A 26,444-nucleotide genomic window follows, 5' to 3' on the forward strand; every position below is an offset into this window, starting at 1 on the left:
CATCTGTGCAAAGACAACAAAATACCTGTATGAATACAATATCCGTGCACTGTCTGCGGCAATGACTCTGCCAATATATACAACTGTATATACAACTTCTATACAACAAAACATGTTAACGTGCAATAAAGGAAATATATTTGGCAGAATCTTACAGTGCCAAACTGATGCGACGAATTCATCAGCGTCTCCCAAAAATAGTTCTGACAATTGGCCGTAATCTGAAAGTAAAATACCAAACCACAAATCACTTTTTCGGCATTTACCTCTAATCCGTCACCAGAAAATTGATTGAAATCCCTCGATTTCCTCCAATTATGGCCTTCTACTCCGACGACAACGTGCTGGAAGTTTAACGCCTACAACAGGTGACAGGGACACAAGCGTACAACGACAATAGACTCCATGTGCCACATATGGTGCGCATGTAAATCACCCGCGTATTTGCATCTGCATCTCAGTTAACTACGCTGAAACGTAAACCACAAAATAAGACCCGTGCCCCCTTTTTCTATTGTCTCTTTTAAGGCTACCAATAATTTATTATATGTTCTTTCAGCATTTTGTGTTTTCGCTTTCCTATCTCGGGTTTTTGGCACAGATTCAATCAATTACTTATCCGGTCGCCTGTTTTCATCATAAGTGTGTGTATGCGCGTATATAAACACGACATGTTTCTGAAATAACACTTCAGTGGGAAGTAAGCGCTTGTCCTGTGTTCCTCAACTTTATTGCTTGTCTTCGGAGGTCGCAGGTTCGATTCCCGGCCGCGGCGGCCGCTTTTCTGATGTAGGCAAAAAGCAAAAACGCCCGTGTTGTCGAGATTTCGGCGCACGTTAAATGTCCCCAGGTGGTCAAAATTAATCCGGAGCCCTCCACTACGGCGCGCCTCATCGCCTGCGTTGCGTCGGCGCGTTAAACACCACAATAAATCAATCAGTAGTTGTCTTTGTCATTGCTGGTCTGTATTAATCACGTGAATTGCCAACTCGCCTAATACTCCACCCGGTTTCTAGATGTTCTCATTCGACATCATAAGTAGGAGATCTTGGAAATAAACCGTCTTGTCTAATAGTCAGTCAGTCAGTCCCGCTCTCTCGCACCGTCCATCTTGCACTCGTATTTCCCTTATCTCTATCTATTCCAGTACTTTTGTTCTTTCCATTTTTTGTCACGTTCTTCCTCGCCGTTTTGTCTTCTTGCTGCTCTTTCAACATTCTTGCCATGTTTCCTTCCTCGCATCTCTCTGCCTCTTCTCCGCTTGCTCTTCTCTCTTGTCTCGTCCCATACACGCAACCACTTGGTTAGGCTGGACTCCGCATAACGTGTGCCCCATCCACGCACACCACGTTGTCCGAACGTGCGTAGGCGCACCGCCACGGTCGCGACGATCGAAGAACGGGGGCAAACAAGGGGCGAACTTTCGACCTCCTCAACGCCTTGCGGTAATCATCGGCCTGGCCGGCGGCGGCGGCGACGACGACCCAGCAGGGGAAGGGTTGTCCGGGGGGAGCCTTTCAATCTGCGAACTCGAAGTTGCGTAGGTGAACCGTATTCGGGAGGGCGCATAATAGCCGCGGTAAACGGGGCCGTTACGCGCAGGCGAGAAGCGCGGAGATATATTGTTCCCGCGCGACACATGCGAGCCCATTAACCAGACTCCGTCGGCGAACGCTCCTTCGAGCCCTGCATTCCGGGGTTGAGTTAGCTGGCGCGGGTCTGCTTATGACGGCAGGCTAATCGAGCCTGTTACGAGGGCACCGGACACGGCCTGCCGAAGGTAGAGGTATGGTGCGGGCGCCGCCACGGGTGGTCCGGGGTTAATGTTGCATAATGCGCCAGAGCCCTGGAACGTGCAAGAAGGAACAAACAAGGGATGCACCCCGTACAATTAGAAAAGCCGAGCTTTGTTTTTTGTTTTGTTTTGTTTTGTGATGCGGGATTACAGTGTGTGAAATATGGGCAGCTTCGATGAGCGTGAAAGTTAGCTTCAGCAACACCAGAGGTAGCACATTTTGGCTTAACTGAACAGGGTTAACTGGATAGGACGAAATAGCTCGACGAGGTTACGCAATTTTTCTTGTGCCGTGGAGCGCCTCATCGGAAGCGCGGTTCTGACCCTGTTTAGGGCTGACAAGTGACCCCTGTGCATCACAGTGCTAGTGGCAAACACAGGGGATATCAGGGCGGCAATTTTGACTCACGGAGTATCTGTGTAGCCTACACTTAATTGAGGCCATTTTGGACGTCGCGTTATTTTTACGAACACAGATGACGGGACCATGAGATGGCATGGCCTCTCTCACCCCTGCGAAACGAACCGAGCTGGTTCCGAAACGTCAGATTATACATTTATTGGACCTTTGGTTGGATGCTGTAAGATGTACTTTTTGTTCCTACCCTTTTGATAAAACGAATGAAAAGTACGTATATTATTGTCGAAGGGAAACGCCTAGGATCTACGAGGCACGACTTCACTCGGGAGCTTAAAATGCACAGCTAGACAACGGTTCTGGCTGATGGAAACCCATAAACCAATCGACGGTCCTAACTATATCTCCATAATTTGGTTAAATAAAGGCGAAGTGACCACGGAAGCAGAAAATGGCTACGGGCTTCGGATGACCCCGAGTGAAAAGAAAACATGGAAAGAAGGCGGTACAGCAGACTATCCCCAGAATAAACCCAGTTCACTGCTTTGTACATTGAAAGCAAAACGCTACAAACGTATGTTCAAAAGACATCGAAGATTTTGCACTATCTGTTACTGAAAGGTCACGCCTTTTTATTTATTCAATGGCGAACTTATGGAGTTCAAACACATGTTTGCACCTGCAAGCAAAAGTACCGACATTGTAACAGCTTCCAGACGTCCGCCAGATGGTGAAGCGATTGACGGCCGTACAAAAACCCGGCGGAATAATAGGGCTGATATCTAAGGGGCAAACGGTGTGCACTCAGCCAACGAAATCGGCATTGCTCTTTTCGTGGTAATATCGAAACTATGTGTAATATTTGTCATAACGACAAAGAAAACTAAGTTACTCTTTCTTTGCTCTGCGCATTCCGATCTGTTCTTTTTTTGTAGCGGGAGTGCCAAACCAGGAACTATGACCTCAAAAGTTACCGTAAAATTTTTATATGTTTTTTTCTGCCGGCAATACCTTTTGAATTCGTGCGTCTTTCGGGGATCCTGTATACAAGCAATTTTGATCGTATACATTTAATGGTCCACGTGACTAGAAAAATTTATGCGTCGATGAACGCTCGGAGCTCTTTCATTCACTTCCTGTCTGTCATTCGCTTCCGGTACTGTATTTCTGCACATTGATAAGTTAAATACATCTTATCTTATCCTATCTTATCTTGATTGTTTGCCTACCTTCAGTACTGCATCGTAGCAGCGCACGTGCATCTTCGGACCGCACCAAACCACAAATGGACTTCTGCTTCGCGGGAAATTAGGTTTGAACAAAAACCTCTGAACAGAAGCCCAAATTGAACTCCAACACCAATTCGAACCTTCGTGTCAAAGAGACACGATGGTTCACATTCAGGCGCACGTTAAAGAACTGAATAATCTCTTTTTACGCACCAATACAGCACCTCAGCTTTAAAGGGTCTCTGCAACACTTCTGATAAACGCTTTTACTCTCTCTTTCACGTCATAAAGCACTGCGAAAGTTATAGTTATCGCCAGCACAGAGCGGCACTGCGTGCTTTTGCTCGTCGCAGCAGATGCGCGTTCCGCTTCTCCTTTGCTTTTGTGGCTTTCTTTTTAAAAGCGGCTATCAAACGCGTTCATCGCTGCAACTGAAGGAAACCAGGCCAACATCCGCTACACAAGTGTAATGACGTAATTCCAGGGGTCGAAAAACGCCAAGACCCGGAAAGAGCGAAAAAATTTTTGAGCAAGTTTCAAAGTAATCTGATCGGCATACAGCAGTAGTTTTTGGCTGAGGTACTTTGCGATACCCAAGTCTTAGCACTGGCCGTGTTGGTTCACTAGGTTCTGCAAGCATTTAGGATTTCGAAAAAGTAGGCAATAAGTGTTGCAGGGTCTCTTTAAGGTACACTGCAATGAAGGGATACAGGTTATTCTAGAGGCCACGTGGGGGCGTTTAACGTACAGGGTGGATTAAAAGAAATACGAACAGAGCACACAGCCTCCGCCGCATGCCGCACCGTCTGGCTGCACTGTGAGTAAACTGCGCGCATGCGTAGTCCTTTAGGAGCGTTTGATAGTGTCGCCTACTGTTATAGGAAATGCTTCATAAAGAAGCGATGCCAGCCATGTATTTTAAAGCGTCTTGTTATGCTCTGTCGCCACTGAGCATCCTGTTATCTACTCATTTGGGAGCCAAGCGCGCAGCAGGCTGATTGCAGCTAGCATGATGCTCTTCAAGGATCATCATGCTCAGTGGCGACGCAGCATGAAAAGCCGCCTCAAAGTAAACGACCGGCATCGCTTCTTGATCAAGCATTTCCCAATAATGTAGGCCACACTCTCAAACGCTCTCTAAGGAGTGCGCATGCGCGCAGTTTACTGTCTTTGCAGCCAGACGGTGCAGCATGCGTCGGAGGCTGTGCGCTCCGTTGTTCGCATTTCTTTTAATCCCCCTTGTACGCCGTAATCTCGTCATACCGGCGTTCTGTTTTTCGCCTTCACGCGAAATACGGTAACCTTTGCAGGAATAAAACTGGCGTCCTTTGGCTTAGCAGCAAGTTAGGCAGATAAATACGTCTTCTGCAGTGCACTGTGCGAGCAATATCTCGGCAACCCACTACGCTGATACTGAGTACGAAGCGTCGAGGGCAAGGAAAAATGATAAGGGGTGCCGCTTGTTCGCCGTGAAGTGGCAAAGACACCAAAAGAAAGATACGCAGCACTTATCTCAGACGTGAGATTGGCAGCCACTATATTTACGACTGTTATTTACGATTGCCTGCAATCCCTGAAACAGCTCTCCGCAGTGAAAGGAAAGGCCCCGTGAAAGGGCCTTTCGGTTCAGCAACGCATTTCTTCTTTGCCGTAATGCTAAAGGCGTTGCTTGGGTGGTCGTCCGTCGCCTTTAGCTCGAATTTCCTACTCCGAGTTAACTTTGATCGCATTTTTGACGAACCTAGATAAGAGGTACAACTTTTCCCCAAAGTTAAAATGGATTAGCGAGTAGAACTGTGGATTAATCAATCTTCACGATGGCAAGGTTGCGGAGAAGCGGACAAGGTGGTTTGAGAAAAATTATCTACGAATATGTCCGGGAGAAATTTGTTAAATACGGCACGATGGGCTGCTGCCTGTCAAATTAAAAAAAATCACGTCGAAGCGAAGAAGTATGAGGGTAAGATTTTAGGGGAAAAATGGCTAACACCAACAACACATAGAGTCAAGGGATGGCGAAGGCAAACATGAGATAGACGCGGTTTAAAGCTGGTGCCGGCGCCAAACGATTAGTTAAGAGGACGAGACGTTTTTGCTGAGAATGGAAATAATGATGGTGCAGACGATGACGGCAATGATGACGACGACGACAACAATAATGATGAGGATGGTTATGGTTATGATGATGCATCGAAATAACACAGACTCAGATACCTAGAGTAGCCCAAGGCTGCAGTAAAATTTACACTACCCGGATAGCCCCTTCATGTGTACAGACGTTCCTGAATGTCACCCCTTGCGGCAAAAACGGAAGCAGCGTCATCGGGAGGTGATAGTGCACCGTCATCCCCAGCGACCTACAGGCGCGGCTGTGAAAACATCCGCGAGCGAACACACGAGTCAACGGGCCGTTGTCTGTTTAACGTTGTTTGAACGACACGGCAGCAAACAAGCAGCGGACTACGGGTATGTCACCAGTCGGGACACTATTGCGAAAGCGCGCACAATCTTCATTCAAGTGCCCTGGAAGGACCAAAGCCGTTACGCCAACGCGGGGTTTTTACCCGGCTACTTTCACCCTTCCGCGTTTATGCGTTCTGGAGTGGGCGCAAATCCCACTCTCAACAGCACAAAGGGCAAGGCTAAAGTCCTTACAGGTGTTTCCTCGTCGTATCCGTGTCCATTCAACGTTTCTCAGCCTGTAAAACTTCCCGGAATTGCCACACGAAGGATCAGAACAAGCGTCGGAGAGGAGTGCATCGTTACAGCTCGGTTGCCTATTCTTACTGTACAGAAGCAGTCGCCGGCTGCGTTGCGCGTAAAGAGAAACACGAAAGCCGCGCGCGCATGATTTATGGTACGTGCCACGCTGTTTGGGCAGCAGCTGCGGTGAATTATATGCAGAGGGCTGAGCCGCGCGGAGGGCAGATTTTGCTGCTGCAGGAAACGTTGACGTATCGGGTTACGAGATTGCCGCTGACTTGAAGCAACAACAAAAAAGGCCGACAAGCGGAAATGGCTGCTCGTATTAGGCGTCACTCGCTACAGTTAGCGACTTTGACAACAACGTATTCTTAAGCGAGCAGAAAATCGATACTAATGAATCGCTTGAAACGGCGAAGGTACGAACGAAGGGGACCGTGAATTGAAGGTAGAAGAGTTTTAAAGCGAAGCTTTCTATTGCTCACTGAGGGCGTATGCCGTGTCGAAAACGCACCACAGGAAAGCCAAATTCCGCTGATGACGATGTTCACCATGGGTGACGCGGAAAAAAGAAAAACACTATCCGTGGTCGGAATTGAACCTGGGTATCTCGCCTTGGGAAGCCAACGGCCTTCGATTGCGCACTTGCGGCACACTCGAAGCAGCTTGGATTTGGAAAGGGGTGTGCAAAATTAGACATAAAGATCATGCCCCCCTCTATCTAACGTCGAAGATAGTCGAACGTTAACGGTCAAAGGCAAAGCTGCTGCGATCAAAAGTGCAAACTGCGTCTGAGTCAAGTCAGAACCATCTGCCTCAGACGCCAATTTTGGAATACCTTACGAGGATGCTTCGCGTTCAACCATCGCCGTCATTAGACGAAGGGGTGCAAGATTTTTACATATTTTTGCAAAGATATCTTCTACATCGTTATGAAGCTATTTACGTGAACTGCAGGATGTAGTGTGAAGGCCTACCGCAAACTTCCAAGAACCGAGTGCGCGGGCTAGACCAAATCCGTGGGCCCGTGAATCCAGCTTGTTCATGGTCGGAACCACTGTATCGTTATCGGCGCTATGGTTCGCGGTAGATTTGAAACGCCTTCCAGGCCTCCCCCAGAGGCTTCCAACTTATCCTACCCTTCTCTTTCGGAATCTGTTCTCGGCACTGCATCAAGTCATCTGTATTCTGGTATTTCAACGACTAAGGTCCCATAAATACTACCGGAATAATGTAGAGTCTGTGTGCTCCTCTTCCTAAAGCTTTTACACCCGCAGCGGTGGCTCAGTGGCTAAGGAGTTGCGCTGCTGAGCACGAGGTCGCGGGTTCGATTCCCGGCCGCGGCGGCCGCTTTTCTGATGGAGGCGAAAAGCAAAAACGCCCGTGTGTACGAGATTTCGGCGCACGTTAAAGATCCCCAGGTGGTCAAAATTAATCCGGAGCCCTCCACTACGGCGCGCCTCATCGCCTGCGTTGCGTCGGCGCGTTAAACCCCACAATCAATCATCAAATCCTAAAGCTTTTACTGTTTTGTCTCCTTCGAAAAGAAAGCTACGCAGTTATTTTACTCCAATTTTATCAGGGAATGTATTTTAACGGCTGAAGTGCACGCGGAAAATCGCAATGGAGAACCGAGGACTCCATTGTAAATGAAGTGCTGCATACTTTTGCCGTATGTCGGCACATGCAGTTCGTAGTCACCGAAACAGGTTATCCAAGGAGGGACTGAGGGAAGGGCGGACTATTATGATACATTGAAATACGAACAAAGGAGCACGTGGTTCTCACTATATGACGCCAATCCTGACGACCAGCCTCGTATGCGCAATAGGAACACGTTACGGGAGTTCGCGTCCAACCTTCGTATGGAAAGACCATGGTTCGGCGCGTGAGCATTTCGGTTTGTCTTCCCGCCCCGTTCGGCGCCCATTCACGCGTGCCTTATCTAGTTTCCTATCTTCTTTGAGTGCAAGCGGTGCACGCAAGCTGTATTCCTTTTTTTTTATCAAGACCCTCCAGGAGTGGGCGTCGCCTCCTCTGGGCCGGACTCAACCAAAAGAGATTGTGATATCCCTGTGGACTTTCGCTAGTACCACGAGGATATAAAAGAGCACGCAGCCGCTGTCACCACCTTTACCGCCCTGCCCATCTCTGACAATAACTTGAGTCCCCACTTCGAATAAAGAATTACAAAAATATTACTAAAAACTCCCACCTCCCCTTGCGGGAACCCCTGTCTAGATGCGCCGTATAGGGGGTTCACGTTGCAGCGTTGGACAGCGGAGGAACGGCGCTGGAACGATGGAGCGGAGCGGCGCAGGCACCGCGTTTTATAGCGCGCATAACGGTGAGGGGCGCGCCGGCGCCAGTGCGCCTGCCGCAGCTATGACGCAACACCATCCAACACAATCCACTTTAATCCAATCCAATCCAAATCCAATCCAAGCCAAGCCAGGCCAAGCCAAGCCAAACCAATCGAACCCAATCCAATGCCCCTCGCGAGAGAGTGTTCGCTATAGGAGAGGAGAGGGGGTGAGCGGCGGAGAGCGCAGCTCGCGCGGCGAGGAGAATGGGGGAGGGGCGGACGCCAACGACGACGACGCCGGCGCCGGATGCAGGGACAAGGCGGGTGAATGAGATGCCTTCGCATCTAATAATTTCGTGCCGAGCGCTCAACAGACGACGGAAGAAGGTGTTCTTTCCATATGAAGGTTGGACACGAACTCTCACAGGTTGTTGCGCATACGCGGCCGGTCGCCAGGATGTGCGGCACGCAGTGAAAGCCACGCGCACCGTTGTTTTTATTTCAAAGTACCACGATAGTACGTCGCCAACTCGGACCTGCATCTACTCTGTCCCAAGACCACTGTCATCACCATAACAATAATCTTCATTGGCTTGTTCATGTCCACTGCTAGACGAAGGTCTCTGCCAAGTTCTCCGCGCCGTTCCTGTCTTGCAGTGCCTTAGTTCAGGCGTGGAAATTTTCTTATTGCATTTCTTCATCTAGTTAATGGCCTTCCCCTGCTTCTAGTCCCTTGTCTCGGCAGCCACTCTGTGACCTGTTCTTGCGTCAGTTTTTCGCATTACCACTGTGCTATCGCGTAGCTGGAAGGTACAGTGAGGGGAGCTTCTATACCGCAGAAGATATACACCCTTGAGGGTGGAAATCCCTGTCCAAAACTAGCACCCCTGCACCTTAGCAAAAACCAAAGGAAAACACCCCTTAAATGTGTTTCGTCGTTAACGTACCCTTACGCCCTAGCAAAACCACAAGTATACATTCTTTTGAAGGGTGTTTGATTGTTTACTAAATCCTTTCAAAGTGCGTTTTTCTTTGTTGTATGATAGCGTCAAAGGGTGTTAGTTGTAGGCAGAAAGAGTGTAAATCATGTTACAGCGTACCAATGACAGTAAGGCGCGATTATTCGTGTGTTTGTAGCCTCTGTACGATGACCCGCGTGCTCGCAAGGGGTTTGCAAAACACCGCGAGCGGTCAATTCTTGTCATTAGACCTTCACAAGAACCAACTCAGGAAGAAAAAGGCAAATGACGGTGATGCGAGGGTGATGATGCCAATGATCGTAATGCCATAGCTGAAGCTGTCATCACTAGCTCTAAGACACTGAACTCGTTTGCGGTGAAAGATCGGTAGTGGTTAGTTTACATTGAAAACTACGTGTTCGCACAGGCTATTGAACAAGAAGCAACACATTGCTGCCTTTCACTAATATATCAGCATGTCACGTGCGATCGTGTCGTGCAGCACCCAACAATCTGGCAATGATACTTTGGCCGACCTGATTCAAAAGAAATCAACTGAAAAAAACCTAACATATGCGTAAATTTAGTGCGCCTGATTGGAATGACTTTGTGGATTGCCATGGTATGAAGCAAGAATTCTTATAAAAACCTGATATTCGATTTTAGTGTAGCCGAGCGGGGCCACATACGTTTATTGAATGTTGTCGCAGCTCGCGGTTCTGAACAGCCTAATAAGCCTATCATTCACTCCAGACATGCGTTTTCGTGTCAAGACTGCATACGAAACATGCCCAAATGCCGAGATACCCGCTCCGACCGCATTTTTTTATATTTTAAAGCGAAAGCTTTCTTATAGGCACGGATGGCGTTCGGTCAAGAAACTAATGCATTCCCTAGAGACGGGTCGGTCGTCTGAAAAGCTTTTATAAGATATCTGCATACATGGCGCGTGCGTGAAACGGGGCTTGCATTGAGTTAAAATGGTTACTTGAAAACAGCGAGAAAGGAACGGTTGTGGATAAGACAATACACGCATCGATGATTAAGAAGAAAACCAATACTGTCTCATAAACCACATCTAGATCGTTCGTAGATGCTTTTATTTAGTGCGCGAAAAATCGCCACATGGGTTTGCTCTTTGTTGGCGGTATGAGTCTGCGAAGGTTCGACCTTCCATTAGACGCACTTTCAGCGAAGTTTTTGACGCACTTGGGACGCAGTTATGATGTGAGACAGAGTTCGCGCATCTCTCAACTTTTTTACGAAGGGATAGTAAAGCTTCTTGCTTTAAAACCTAACAGCAGCAGTCTAGGTGATATCAGCATCGTGGAGGTCATACGCATTACCATCAGCATTATCCTAACCCTCCACACGAAAGTCGTCACAATCATCATCATCATAATCACCATCACCATCATCCCCATCATCATCCTGCTCATGTCCACTGCAACGCTCTTTTATATTTTCATTCGTTCCCATTCAGTTTCGCCCAACTCCATTCGTTCCTTTTGTTGTAGTCGTTCCGGATATAATGGGCCTCTGGAGCTATTTTCCGAAAGGGCCTCATTGCGTAACACAAACATACGCTACGCGAGCTCAGCAAGTTCGTGGCAGTGCATCGCTAGTCTGGTCACGACGCGGATAGCGAAAGACGCTGTTAAGAAACAAAAGCGATTGTTCGCCGCGCAGAGCAAAAAAAAGCGGTTAGAAGGGGAGGGAGGCATGCTAGTGTTCGCGGAAACTACGTGGCTTAGCATTTATAGCCGCTGTAAGACGGAACGAGCCGTTTTCGCGCCCACGGATATAGATGCCGACTCCCCCCTGGGGTCCATTCGTTCTATCTCAGATGGCTTCAGCAACAAATAGCCGAACGAAAAAAGCATAAGCAGTAGCATTTTCTTTTGGCACACCCTCGAGCCAAGATTACTAGCGACATAGCCGCGTCGCGAGTAATCTCGTTTTTACGCACTATTCTTCTTCTGCTGCTAAAGTGTTACAGCGCCGCCACCGACACTCATTGCGTTGGTCCGCTATCTACAGGTTTGAAAGCGGGCCAAGAGATGCTGCTCCGTGGGGATGAACAGTACACACATGGACTTAACGCTTCCAGCACTTCATCCCCGGAAGTATACATAGAAATGTCTTCGCTCATGCACACGACCATAAAGGCATAGTAAGAATGCATATCTCGAAAGTGGACACTCTATGTATGTTGAATGTTAAACATACAGTGTTTTTTAAAATTTTATGGGCCATGCTGAAATCACACTGGCCCCGAAAAGTTCAGTGTACAAGCTGACATCCCGAGCGAGGATGAAATGTTTTATGCCGGAAGCTAGAGAAAACTTCTTTATTTCTCGCAGTCGCAAAAAATTTTTTTCACATTTAGAGGTTAAGCTTATTCTTTGAATTCTGTTTGGTCCAGAAGGCTTAGGCTTGGCCCAGAAAATTTTGACAAAGACTGTACGTCTCTGTGTCTGTGTCTCTTTTTCTCTCTCACTATATATATATATATATATATATATATATATATATACATATATATATATATATATATATATATATATATATATATATATATATATATATATATATATATATATATATATATATATATATATATATATATATATATATATATATATATATATATATATATATATATATACTTTCTTTCTTTCCAAATTCTTACTCTGTTTCAATGATCTACCACATCCTCCCCTTTGCTTTCCGAGGTTTTCTCGACTGCCATCCCTTATTTCTATATATATATATATATATATATATATATATATATATATATATATATATATATATATATATATATACATATATATATATATATATATATATATAGAGAGAGAGAGAGAGAGAGAGAGAGATAAGACAGAAATAAGGTTTGGCAGTAAAGATTGCCAAGGAGAGCAAAGGGGAAAATGTAGTAGATCATTATTATTGTTAAAACCGATGAAGAATTTTGAGACAGAAAGTGGAGAAAAAATGCCCGCCGGGTGGGGTCCAAACCCATGAACTCCAGAATACGCGTCTGGTGCGATTACCACTACGCTAAGGGCGAGGATGTTCTCCCCTCCACTTCCTCTGGTATTTTGTTAAGCTGTTTGTTTCCTGCACTTTGGGGGTGGTAGCCAGCACCACTCGGACTGCTCGGGGTTGAGGGGACCTTCTTTTTAAGCCCCGGGCCGTGACTCGAGCGTCTACGACATGTCGAGAGTGGTCGACCGGCGTTGAACCTCCTTAAGCTCCCTGTAGCCCCAAGATGCCATAAACGAGGCCCTCACTATGCACGTAGCGAATCAGAATGGGAAATTAGAGGCGCGTTGAAAATAAGACAGAAATAAGGGTTGGGAGTCAAGAATACCAAGGAAAGCAAAGGGAGAATGTGCTAGGTCATTTACTATCGTTTAAACAGATGAAGAATTTAGATACAGACAGAAAGTGGAGAAAAAAAATGCCCGCCGGGTGGTAGCTCCTCATTTCCCATTCCGATTCGCTATAGATATAGATATATATAGATATAATATATAGGCGCTCTTGAAGATAAATATGTTTTATATAACTCTCGTCGGACACTCACTGCTGGCTGAAATCGAAATACGCAAATCAGGTAGCACATTCTGGAACAGAGGGAACACATTCTGGGGCGACTTTCAAGCTGCTCCGTTAGAGGGAGCACAATCTGGACTGACTTTCAAGTGGTCAACCGCAACTAACTTACGACACTGAAGAACGTGTGGACAACATATCCGTTCTTCTACGCTTATGAGAATGGCCCCTTTAACTAACACCAATCTCGGGCAGATGATCTCCAGAGGCGGTTCGTCGGGTTCGGCTGTCTGTAAACCGCAGGATCCCCAACTTGAGATCTCCTTCAGTGAGTACACCTGCTGCTTGGCGGAAATAAACTGCTTTTTACTGCAGGCCTTTGTGAGCATATGACAGGGATCAAAGAAATGGAGACGCTACTGAAAGCTGAAAAATACTTCAGTGGGTTATTTTCAGCTGTGCCGAGGTTTCCAGACATGTATCGTCTTTAATGCAGCTGTAACAATTAAGTGTTCACTGTTGAAGTTTCCCTCCACTGAAGGGTGCCCTTCGCAACCTCTTAAGCCCACTCAATAAGTCTTCTCCGAACGTTTATTGTCTCCCGATCCCAGTGCTAATCTCCGACTTAGAAGCACATTTCCTGGAAGGATGTATGAGATGTTAGGTATTCGTATATTCTCGAGAATCGCGGCATGTGTCACTAAGCCCGCAATACTACGCTCAACCCTTCACATTCTCGCTTGTACATAGGCATAGATCTCGTAATATCTGATGAGGCCGGCTCCGCGCCCTATTCGGAGTAACTACGACCAAGCTGGTTACGCCTAAACCTCATATTTTCTTTTTACGCTGAATACTGACCAACAGAAGCGGCACATTTCTGCTTTAAGCACACCTGTCACAAGCTTGGTATGTCAGTGTGACGTACATTGAAAGGGCAGCCGTCACTTGGCGCTTTTGTTCCAGGGATTTGCGATTGCTCCCTTTACGATCAAAAGCGGGGCTGCCAAGAAAAGATGGCGGAGATAAAAATACCAGGACGAAAGCCCCGCGCAACAACGGGTAAAACGGTGTGCTGTTTTTACGGCCCCATAAAGCGGGAAAGTGATTTTACGCTGACCCCCTACCGCTTCACACGAAAGCACAGTACTGGACAGACACCGATGACGGTACCTCTCCTGAACGCAAGAATAACTAGCTTTACCCAGAATTCGCTGTTTGCTACGAGAAGATGGAGAAGACGTCTAGGAATGTCGGCCACATTCCAAAGTTGTTACCGCGAATAATTCTGTTCCCGCTTGTTCTGCAACTAAGAGGGCACCGCACTTGTGGGCGAGTGGGTGGGAGGGTGTGACGTCATAAGAAATCACCGAGTGGTTGCGGCTCGATTGAAATGCAGGAATACTGACGTCAGCGCCCCTATAAGGCTTCAAACGGCTGACAGAACACACCCTCGTTCAACCTCTGGTATGCAGAGTACACCGGGTTGTAGACAGGATCAAGCACGATGATTGGTTGTGAGGTTTAACGAGCTGGCGCTTCACAGGTGATGAGGCGCGCCGCAGTGGAGGGCTCCGAATTAAATTTGACCCCCTGGGGGCCTTTGCGTGCCCCAAAATTTCAAACAGACGGGTGTTTTTGCTTTTCACCTCAATCAATTGATTGATTGTAGGGTTTAACGCGCCGACGCAACGCAGGCGATTAGGCGCGCCGTAGTGGAGGGCTCCGGATTAATTTTGACCACCTGGGGATTTTTAACGTGCGCCGAAATCTCGTACACACGGGCGTTTCTGCTTTTCGCCTCCATCAGAAAAGCGGCCGCCGCGGCCGGGAATCGAACCCGCGACCTTGTGCTCAGCAGCGCAACGCCTTAGCCACTGAGCCACCGCGGCGGGGCCTTCACCTCAATCAAAAAAGCAGGCGCCGCGGCCGCGAAGCGGATGAAGCGATGCCTTATGGTTAAGGCGCCACGGCACCGTAGGCTTGTGCCGCAGTTTGGTCGTTTGCTTAGACTGCGTAGCGCATTTGTCTACACCGCTATTTTGTTTATGAACAGTCAATACTTTAGAAGGTGGTACAATTTCGGCGTCTTAACTGAGCGTAACGACGGCTTTTCAATACGCTTACGTAACTAACTTTGGCCCTTACTGACGTGGCATGCTGCTTGGAGGCAATCGCAACTCCCAGCAAGGTTGCCTCGCACCAAGCTATATTGTGAGTAAACGTTCGCGCGAAAATTACCCATTACTCACGTTATACATTCAGCTCAACCTCCACACCCTACACAACAGCGGAATTACGCCACAGACGGGCTGGCTGTTGCGGTGAATCTCTTATTAAGAACAACGGGAAATGGCGGCGCACATCATCGACACCCTCGGCGCTTGCGTGGACCGGGGCGGATGATTCCTTCATACCGTCTCGCGTTTAATAAAGTTTATCTATCTTAGCAAATAGTGCGAGTTGATGGTGTTGGTGTACATTCATGGTGGGTAAAGCGCAACACAAGCTGGGAGAGGAACGAACACAGTACAGAGCTCTACTATCAACTGAACCCGCTTCTAGCACTCTGCTAGCCGGAAAGAAAAGAGATCATTGAATCTTTCTGCATCAAGAAAGAAGGAAATACGCGTGTTAGCCAACCGTCTGTCGTGATGTCGCACGGCGAGTTTGCTTTTTTGGATAAAGGCTGATAGAGTGTGCTGTGTCGTTTTCCTGGGTTTGTGCATGTGTGGTATGATTATATGCAGTGGTTTGTTTGTTGTTTCGCCGCGATATTGCCTGGTGGTAGATTTTGGTGTAGGCTATGTGATTACGGTGGATTTGGTTGTACGTACATTGTATGTGTGTTCATGATTATACTGTTCAGTTACCAGTACCGCTCCGTCCTGTGTTCTTTCCTGTCCAAGTTTTGTTTGCGCTTTACCCATCATTTATATATCTTCTTTACGTGATTCCGTATTGTCTGATATGAGGAGGCGCAGGACATTAGTAGGACACGCTAAGAGGGGTGTTTTGAGAGCGTGTAGGTGCGGCTATAGGTGCACGCTGTTCGCTGAGTTCCACATACAAAGCACGGTCGCTGGGTCAACGGAAAGGTACCTACATCGACGAACACTTCCCAGTTACAGGAGCTGGCTCGACGCAGGCTCATTTCTGTGGTTCACAAAACGGATGACTGTCGGGCTCGTTCGCGGCGGACGACCAGAGAATGACTGACTGTAATAAGTGAATATGTGCTTCCTCGTGAAAAAGGTAGACAATCGCCGTTCGCAGTTGTGAAAATTCTGGTTGGCTTACTGGTACGATCTGTATTTACTTGCGCTGATTTTATGCGTCAGAGTTAGATCGGACAACGTTGCATAATGTCTCGATGCGTCTTCGAACAAAGTGGACCGACAGCCGGGACACGTTAAGTGGACCATTCCTACAAGGTGAAGTTTCCGAATGCCGGGTAAAAGATGGAACTCTGTGCTTTGAGTGTAGTTGTCAATTATGTTCCAATACAGATAGCTGTGTCAGTCCATATTCGCTAGGCGCAAAAAGGCACAAACGAAAAGACGGATGTATACGAAAACAGGGCGCCCTGTTTGTGTTTACCTGGGTGTTTTCATTTTGCGCCAAGTGAATACATATCCCAGTAGTGAGAAATAAGTAAGGTAAGGAATTGGGCTAGTTGGTTTTGCATGTTCGTAAACTGCGCTGGAGGTTACTGAGGACAAACTTTTTTTAAAGAAAACAAACGAACGACGTGGACACCACGAGCGCAAATTAACAACTGATTTATTAAACGTGAAAAAATTTTTGCTTGGGCATCAAATCATTTAAAAGGGGCTAGAAAGTATGACTGGAAAGGTGGAGATGGGGAAATTAAAGCGCATGTTTTGATGAAAACGGGCGCTAAACATTGTGACCTGTTCAATGGCTCTTCATCTTTGTTTGTATGATTGAGCTACAGCGTAATCTTCGGTTGACCCTTTTGTTTACCAAGCCTTCCTGCTATGAACTGCTCTTTATGAATTCTATTTCATGCGGGGACAGCACGATTGAGCATGAGCGCATGCATTCGGTCTGCCGTGTTGATTATGTGAAAGGCTCCCCAGATGTCGCATGTGGCCTTATGGTGTGATTTTGCCAGAACTCAAGTTTCCTGGAACAATGGGTCGCACTGGCATTTTTTGCACTGGATAGCCAAATTGCCTGAGGGGGCACTTGGCTGACATGCATTTTTATCAAAAAATGTGCTTTCATTTCCCCTCCACACCTTTCCAGTTGCACTTTGTAACCCTTTCTAAATGTTTTGATGCCCAAGCAGAAATGTTTGTCACTTCTAATAAATCAGTTGTTAGTTTGCGCTGCTGCTGTCCACGTCGTTCGTTTGTTTTCCTTAAAATAAGTGTGTCCTTAGTAACCTCAAGCACAGTTTACGAACGTGAGAAGTAATTGGAGCCTAGGTTGGAACTAAAGACAGCGAACTGTCGTTGTGTTAAAATCTGCGAGTACAATCGAGATTACACTCGTTGGAAAAAAAAAAAACGTTTTTTTTCTTTCGTGACCCCTATAATATTAAAGGCAAGGGAAGAAAGCAAGAAGACAAGAAGGGGCGAATCCTGGTTTCCCGCAAAAGGTCAACTCTGCTGTGTCCCTCTCAAATATACGGCATGCCAAATCCGCGTTTCCGCGATAAGTGGGAAGTGTGGGCCAAAGACACCACAGCCTGGGGCTGAAGAAAGTGCAATGTTGGCCGACAACTCTGTGCGAGAAAAAAAAAACATAAAACGTTCTAATGGTAGCAGAGATCGTGAAACGTCGTTAAACGACTATGAGGAAAAATAAAAATCAGTTGCCTTAATCAAAAACCAACCAATGGCCTACACTTAGCGGTACTTCTTTCGTGGCCGGTGCAATAACTAAGGTTTCTGCTCCCCACATAATATCGCCGTTGGGGTCGTGGCCGAAGCAATCATCATCAGCATCGTCATCATCATCGTCGTCGTCCTCGCATTCGCCAACAACAACAAGCACAAAAGCAGCCGCAACATCGTCATCACTTCTTTCGTTTCCATACTGCCAGCCAAAAACACCCCGTAATACAATGAACTACTCCTTTCTCATACGTCGCGGACATTTTTCCTGCAAAAGTTGCATCATCCCCATGTAACTGCTGCACGTTCCCTCCACCCAGTCTTCATTCTTTTACATAGGTAATTCACATCTTGCCCTTTCTATGCACGCCACCTGCTCATGTTCATGCCATAAACGCATCACTAAGACTGCGCACTCCATGAAGCTTCAGCGGAGAGCGGGAAGGCCTCAACCATATGGCGCACGCGAACAAGATACGGGAAGAGAAGAGCTACCTGACTACCAGAGGTTGAAAAAAGAGGTTGAGGAGAAATAAAAGTAGCATGGTATACACGAGAGACGTGTAGGAGCAGGGGGCTTGTTTAGGGAAGCGAGCGCCTCTCTCCAAAGGCCTCCCGACACTCCATTTTGCCGCCGGGCCCTTTACGCGCCTTCACGAACTTTTTTTGTTTTGTTTTTTCTGCTTCTGTTGTTGCGTGTGCGTGCGATCTATCATCTAACATTAATCCGCCTGTGTGTTCGCGTTGTTTTGTTCATTCTGATTTTGTTTCGAGCGGCGTATACTCACTACCTCCACGGCCTGTGACCCAAACAACGTTCAACTCTCTCGTTGCTCCAAAGTTTTTTTACCCTTCACTCAGCCGTTTCATTCCCTCGGGCAGTACTAAATTTGGCCCCTCACTGTTCACACGAGAAAAAAAGGTGGGAACCCCTCGCTGTACTAACGACTTGTTCCTTTTTTGGTCGACACGGAAGTTTTCCCTTATCATCCCCACATCGTTTCTGCGTTGAAAGAAGCCGATTAAAGGCACGCGCGAGCTCGCTTAACTTTCATTTCCGTTAGTTGTTTTAAAACAGTATCTCCTGGCAGTGGTTGTGGTGGTGTCGAAAACATTTACTGGCGTGCTCTTCTTACTTACCGAGGAGTAACGTTTGTTCTGCATAACGACCCCCCCCCCCCCTTTATCATATCTTCTCGTGTGCATCACGCTCCCGTTCCCTATTCTCTTGGTTGCTGATTTGGTTCACGGCTCATTCATGTCACATATGCCTAGTGGGGTCACGACGCTTCGCCTGCAGTGGGAAAAAATGGTTCAGGTTTAACCCTTGTTAACGCAGTTATCAAGCTCCAAAGCTTCAGCCGGTGCGTCATATAGAGACACTGAGCGACGAAGCTCCGGTGAAGCAGCCGTTATTTCTTCGCCTAATCACGTGGTAGCCCAGCGGTGAGGCTCCCATCTAGCGCAGCTGCCACGCTTCTGCGCAGTGGGTCACGTGGCGTAACGTCACCCCTGCCACACTCATGCTCCGATGGCTCAAGGTCATCGCGACGCGATTAATGGCCTTACGAGGCATGGCGCAGTAGAGCACTTGCTATAAAATGGCGGCCTATTTCACTGAATTGCTAGTGGCTCCCGTTAAACACAGAATACCATTTGTTCTGATTCTCGCAATGCGAGTATTGATTGTAGGGTTTAACGCGCCGACGCAACGCAGGCGATGAGGCGCGCCGTAGTGGAGGGCTCCGGATTAATTTTGACCACCTAAGGATCTTTAACGTGCGCCGAAATCTCGTACACTCGGGCGTTTTTGCTTTTTGCCTCCATCAAAAAAGCGGCCAGCGCGGCCGGGAATCGAACCCGCGTCCTCGTGCTCAGCAGCGCAACGCCTTAGCCACTGAGTCACCGCGGCGGGTCGCAATGCGAGTAGTAGAGTGGCCCGCCATTGTCGCGACATTCCTCGTAACCTAAGTTTAACATAATTACAAACGCTGCCGGTTATTGGGAGGAGTAGACGATGCTTAATGGCAATGACGATGCATCGCGATGTGCGCACGGATGGATTTTGTGACTTGGAGTCGGGAATACGTCATAACCTGTCCTAACGAGGGGCCCAAGACAGACAGACAGACAGACAAACCGACATTTACAAACTAAAATCCTTCTCCCGCCCCACGTTCACCCCCCACCAAGTAAGACTGCAAATAAAATACACAAGAATCAATTGTAGCGATAATTAAGCAACAAACATAACGCAGCAGCACGGGGCATTTGAAGCGCGATATAATGTACACACGCATTACAATGACATCACAGGCGCAAAACACATTAGTGGGCCATAAGAATGTAGAAACTTCAGTGGAACGGTTAAAAAAGAATGTCGTTGGCAGGGCAAAAGGTCCAGCGTGAAGAGTTGGCAATGGCAAGGTTAACGCCTGTGAACCCCACAAAATATCTCCGACCGATTAGCAGTAGTAAAAACGTTTATTAAAGTTGAAGAAAACCTCTTTTTTTGCGACGTGGTCCATTCCAAGACATAGCTATGCTGGCCAAGAAGGAAGTTCGTCTATTCCATGAGACCTATTTGATGGGTGAGTGCATTCAATTATAATGTCTCTGCGCCGTTGGCCGAAAAATTACGGAATGAGACCTCTTTGCATCCACAGCATCGAGACGTAGGCGGTAGAAAGATTCCGAACGGATTACCTAACACCTGGTGTATAAATTAAATATCGCAATATTGGTTATGTAGGAACGCATCACTATGCTTTTTTATACTTTTAAAGGAAAATTCCAACGCAAACGGTGACTTTATGTATGTACGCTCTCTAGTGAAGAGCCCTTAAAAGTTGCGCCCTGGAAATCCCGTTTCGTCAAACACGACTGTTCGGTGGAGTGGTCGATGTAGGAAGCAAATGAACCCGAGAGAAAGAAATAACATCGGGCAGATAGGTTCGCTCGTTACCTTTCTCTGCATACTCCAGATATAATCACCGATCCAGGGCCCTGCTATTGAAAGGCTTGCACGGAGCGTGTAATCGTCGAGTGCATGACGCACGCCAAAATAGAACGAGAGATAACGGCTAACGAGCGGAGATAACGGCAAAGTATACAGGGAAGATATTTGGAAGGGCGCAAGCTCAAGAGGCGGGCAGGGTAAACACATGTATCGGAAGGGGGTTTTACGACTTCGAGTGGTGGCCGGATCCACTTCCTGCCTTCAGCGTTCAGGTATCTCGTTTTTCCCGCATTGTGAACTCCGGCACAGTCAATACAGAACTACTGATTCAAACATTGGTTGTTTTGCATCGTTTCTGCGGTAATTTCTTACGCAGCCTAGTGTGTGGAATGTGCGGCGAGATGGATTGTTGGTCGTAGAAGTTAGCTTCGTTATCAGGAGGACGAAGCTTTGAGTCCTGCGCTTGTGTCGTTTTTGTTTCGCTGTTTTTGCTGTTCCCGTAAGGATTTTTATTCAGGGTAGTGTCTAGTTGGAGGCGTTTGAAATGATCGCTTTCGTTGGTTAGATTACGTTAAGTTGGGTTGCATAGATTAGGTTAGGTCATGTTACGTTAGGTTAAGTTCGCATGTTTGGGTTACGTTAACGAATGCCTAACGTTTAAAAATTAAAGACGTTTGTGCGAAGGAATGTCAGACGTGGCGTTACGAAAGATAAATCGATCGGGCGTCGATTTATCGCAGTTATTATAGCGACTTCAGACACACTGTAAACGCAGCGTTTTTTAACACTTAGTGAAACACCCATCACACATATGCTGTTTCAAGTATGATTCACGAGATCAAATGCATAGACTACAGTATTAAACGTCGAAGCTGCTGTTCAATTACTGTGAGCGTAGAGGAGATCTACGGAATATTTTGTACAAGCCATGGATGTTTGAAGGAGTCATGACTACAAAGTACGAGAACGATTCATTAAAAAAACCCTTTTTACCGTTATCATTCCCCATTTCACTCTTTTATCATTCCGTTATCATAAAGAGCCCTCTTTATCATTACAAAAAATAATTATAACGCCGAATTTTCGCAAAGTGTGTAAGAACGTTGTTAGATAACAAGAAAACGAGAAGGAGCAGTGGTGACTTCACAGTCACTTTTTCGTCCAGCTCTTATGACGCCAGAGCACATTCTTTGAGCTATTGGATGTCGCCGACCGAAACCCCTTTTAAGTAGCCTGGACGATTTTTTGTAATGGTGGCTGTAATGACGCTTCGTCATACCCCTTGAATAAGAACACCAAATTAACGGAGTTATAGCTTTATTGTAGTATTTCCTTTATTAAGTCACTGCTGACGCCACGTAGTGGGAAAATAAAGTTTCATCAATAGTTCCTAGCCTTTTTTTCGTTTAGTAGAAGCGACGTCTTTCAGGGCCGGAATGGAGTTAATTGAGTTACAAACGGCTCGTTATTACATATAGAACAAGTTTGCTTTTTTTTTTCACGGTCCCTTTACCTTCCGTAGTAATCTTCATAAAAAGACGCTTAAGATTTTTGCCTCTACCACGAAAACAATCACCGAGGCCTGAATCGAACCCTTGACCTCGTTCCGAGCGGCACAAGGCTTTAGCCGCAGCTCCACCAATGCAGGTACCAACAATGAAAGGCGGTGAAAGTATTTCTTAGAGTTACTTGTAATAATCGGTCTATAAAACATCTAGCAACATTGTGTCGTAGTGCTGTAACCGCGACCCGAATTGGTAAAACGCTTTTTCCGCTTATGTAGAATCCGTGTTTCGCGAAATCACGATCCCCGTGGAAATTTTGGTGCGGGCCTGCCAACTGTAATGGCGCCGCAAACATGGATTTCTGTTATCTCCATTGAAGTTCAAGTGGGTACGTTGTTACTTTAACGACCACTTGACTATCCCAGTGACGAGGGATGTCTGCCTGCTATTTGATGCTTGAATGTTTGGTGTTTGATGTTCATTCTTAGAGGATACACGAAATAAGACGACGATGTCCATAAGGATCTTGGTGGCATCGCTCGCAGTGCTCGAAGACGGGTCACGGCCTGCTCGAATATATTTTGGATTGCCCAGCACCGACTGCGGATGCAACGGCTCTTAGAAGGGTCTGCTTTGGCGTCTCAGTCAAACTAGATAGGCGAAATGGAAGGGGGGGGGGTAGTGGTGGTCCTTATCTATCATATTTTATCCGAGTGTAATCTTCACATGCCGCGCACTGCAGAAGGTATTGGAGGGAATAGCACTGCCGACGTCATTGTTCAATCTTTGCTAAATCTTTAACGGTAGCAGCAAGAACCCACAGACAAAATGTTCTGTTTACTCTTTTTGGTTCTTTGTGTTGCAACGCCTGCCTTTCACTAAAGGACATTTGCTGCCGAGTGTCGAACGTAGGGAGGCTGATGGTCAGCCCTCTCAACACTCTGAAGCGAGGCGTCGTTCCATTTCCTGTCGGTCCCCCTAGAAATCCGGCAGATCGCAATCATTTTTCCCCACGAATTACATTACCATACGAAAGTTGGTCGGGCTCAACTGATCTCCATTTGACTGTCTTTTTTTAATCGATTCATACTTCAAATGGCGGCAACCTATTTACGTAATGTAAGACGTTATCGTGCGCCTTTGCAGAGCCAGGCGTGCCGTATATCTATGCAGGTATTTACCTTTTTTTCTCCGCTGAAGTCTGTTCGGCATAGACGGCGCGAAGGTTAACATACAGTGACGATTTTTACCCGCGAAATTTATCGCGTGTGCCGGTCTGAATCCTCAACCTCGCGCTCTCCACTTTCCACCATTCCACAGTTTCTTCCCGCAATGTTTCCTTTATTTACCCTTAACTCTTTGCTCACCTTTCTCTCTCTCTTTTTTTTTGCTTTCAGTCACCCTTTCCTTACGGGCAATGAGGTTTTAATTTTGCTTTGCTGCGATAAACATTGGCACAGCGGAATAGTAAGCTATCGAACGCTTTTTATCCGTGACATTGCGGGGGGGTAAGGATTTCGATCTCAAACCCACTCTTCCTCTACCGTACGTTGGAGAGGAGTACGGAAAGATAGCAGTAGTCTATGTAATGACGAAGAACTAGAATTAAAGGAGCTGTTCAACACTTCCGATAAATGCTTTCACTTGTTTCCTTCGCGTCTGGAAGCACTGCGGATGCTTTAGTTATCGCCAGCGCTTAGCGGGACTGCGTGATTTGCCCGTCGCTGCAGATGCGCCTTCCGTTTCTGCTTTGCTTTCGTGGCTTTCTTTTTAAAGGGGCTATCGAGTGCGGTTACTGCTGCAAGTGAAGCCGGCCGACAGTCGCTACACATCTCTAGTGACGTAATTTCAGTAGGCGGGAAAGACCGGGAAATAGGAAAAAATCTCTTCAGCAGGTTTACAGGTTATCTTATGGGCACAGTGCAGTAATTTCTGGCTGAGGTAATTGCGACCTCCTAATCTAAGTACTGGTACTACGTTTTACAAGCGCGTAGTATTTCGAAAAAGGTGAAAAAAGTGTTGCAGGCTCCATTTCAGCAAGTGCGTATAAGTCACCCACTCATCAATTTTCGATGGCGGACCAAGAAAACAAATAAATATGGTAGCCCTAAACAACAAAAAGGTGTCACAAAAAACACGGGTACAAAGCGTCCCACGTTCTCACGCACAGTGACGCAACGCACTTGGACGTGACTGGCCCCACCCCTAAAAAAACCCGGCGAGGAATAATAACGTGCTACACCACAGCGTTTCCTAGCGCCAATGCAACCCATTGAAAGGCATCTTTGTTAACACTCCCGGGGCGAAGTTGCTACGCGCGTGACGTATTCGCCATCAGGAGTGACGTCACTGCGTATTTGAGCCAATGGGCGTAAGGCGCCGTAAATGAGGGACCGCCCTTCCTAGCGGCTGGCGCTCATCCACGGCCGCACGGTGTGGACGTTGCGGCTATTGCGACCGCGCGAAGCAAGAGACGTTGCGGTGCTGCGGTGCGACCAAGTTGCTTGCCCCACAAAAACGAAAGGGAAGCATTACAAGTGCCAGTTAAGACGCCGTCGTAAGACGGCGAACCGAGCTCCGCCTTCTCTAGACGTATAGGCTTCTACGAGTGGTGAAGTGCTTCAGCTTCGGGGGAGTAGCGCCAGCGGCATTAGTGGGACTCGCGAGACGTTTTGGGGATAACGGGAGCTCCTAAAAGAACGAACGACATCGACCGAAACCGAGCCATTGATAGACCTTGGAACTCCTTGGAACAGCCATCCTCATTGTGTCTGCGAGCTCTTTCCTGTTTTTGACGTCCTCTACTACTGTTTGTGAGGTGCAGCCGAAACCGACAACGAGACCCTACGAAATCAGCGTTTTCTTTCTTCGAGACTATTTTACAGTTTCCTCCCGTCGTCTTCGAAAGCAAAACGAACGAATACGTCTTGGACGTATAAACCGGTGAGTGCGCAGCAGTTATTTATACGTCCATCCGCATCTGCTATTCTCCTCCTCTGCCTTATCGACGTCGTATGCATTCTAAAGTGACGCCCGTTCCGCTCTGACGGAACAAACAAAAGTGCTGACACTGATAAAAAAAAATCGTTCAGGAAAGCTGATTTTTCTCGTTTGGTTTCTGTGCCTGTGTGCGTATGTGGGCTTTTTAAAACGGTCGGATCGATTTCCGCGGCGTCTCGGATCGCGCGGTAGGCTGCATTTTAAATATGTGAGATTGGCGGGCTTTTGTGAAATGAAAGACGGGACTTTCTCATCGGCGTGTCACTGTGGGAAATCGCAGCCACGCCAAAAATAGAAGCGAGGATAAGCTGACAGAAGTGGAGCGCGCGTTGTTCATAAGCTTTCCCATGCGCGATCACGCTGTAAGGGCAAAACAAAACAAACTTACCTGTATCGAGCTCTTTCCTGTGAACTCAATTACGTATTCTCACTTCGCTGACGCGGTTGGCAGCTAACTATGACGAAGTAAGCGCATTTCCGGGAGGGGGGGAGAATAAATGCAAAGGTTGCAAGGGCTGCAACTTTTTTTTCACAGGAAGAACGGGTTGGATCTAAGGGATATTAGACTGTATCTACGATGCTTATTAAACAATACGATAAAAAGTATCGATAGAATTTATTAGATACAATGCTCAGTTTAAGAGTATAACGGGCCGGGTGCAACAAAAATATTCTTGCTTAATCGTATTATGGTTCGGCCGTTCCGTGTGAGTGCTTCTTCTGGCGCTGACGCGGAATTTAAGCAACCGAATTGAGGCCCATTCATTGTGGAGCAATGTAGGTATGAATATCTGTGTATGTAAGGTTAGCCAAGGTAATAAATGTATGGCGTTCATTGCGGAAGACAGTGCCTAATGATTAGAATTTTCGTAAATTTTAACAAAAAACGTAAAAGCTGAAGGAAAACGTGACTCGTCATCGTCGGGCCGAACGGAAATTTTCAATCCAATATCGTTATCACACCGTAAACGCCCGTTGAGTAGTTAATGTAGGTACGCATTTGTATTCTATTTGTTCAACCGCCTAAAGGGACGCTGCAACACCTCCGATAAACTCTTTCACTCTTTCCTTCGCGTCTGGAAGCATTGTAAATGCTATAGTTATTGCCAACGCAGAGCGCCACTGCGTGATTTGCTCGTCGCAGCAGAACTATCCGCCTTTATTTTCTGCTTTGCTTTTGTGGCTTTACTTTTGAAACGGCT

The 26,444-nt window shown here is 46.9% G+C and overlaps 1 protein-coding gene across 2 annotated transcripts in view; it reads left to right on the forward strand.

The window, feature by feature from the left end:
• Nucleotides 1–26,444, forward strand: part of Fmrfa (FMRFamide related propeptide) — a 305,089-nt gene that overhangs the window by 107,854 nt on the left and 170,791 nt on the right. Inside the window, exon 1 of one of the 2 annotated variants that reach the window (XM_077672607.1) lies at nt 24,748–25,185. The exons of the other annotated variant lie outside the window; for it this stretch is intronic. The gene's annotated coding sequence lies outside the window, so the exon portion shown is untranslated. Of the gene's footprint in view, nt 1–24,747; nt 25,186–26,444 lie in introns of those variants that run through there. 2 annotated transcript variants of the gene reach the window in all.

The sequence above is a fragment of the Haemaphysalis longicornis genome, unplaced genomic scaffold (genome assembly GCF_048455015.1).
Source record: "Haemaphysalis longicornis isolate Haplotype H1 unplaced genomic scaffold, Haemaphysalis longicornis Haplotype H1 scaffold_6, whole genome shotgun sequence".
Taxonomy (NCBI): domain Eukaryota; kingdom Metazoa; phylum Arthropoda; class Arachnida; order Ixodida; family Ixodidae; genus Haemaphysalis; species Haemaphysalis longicornis.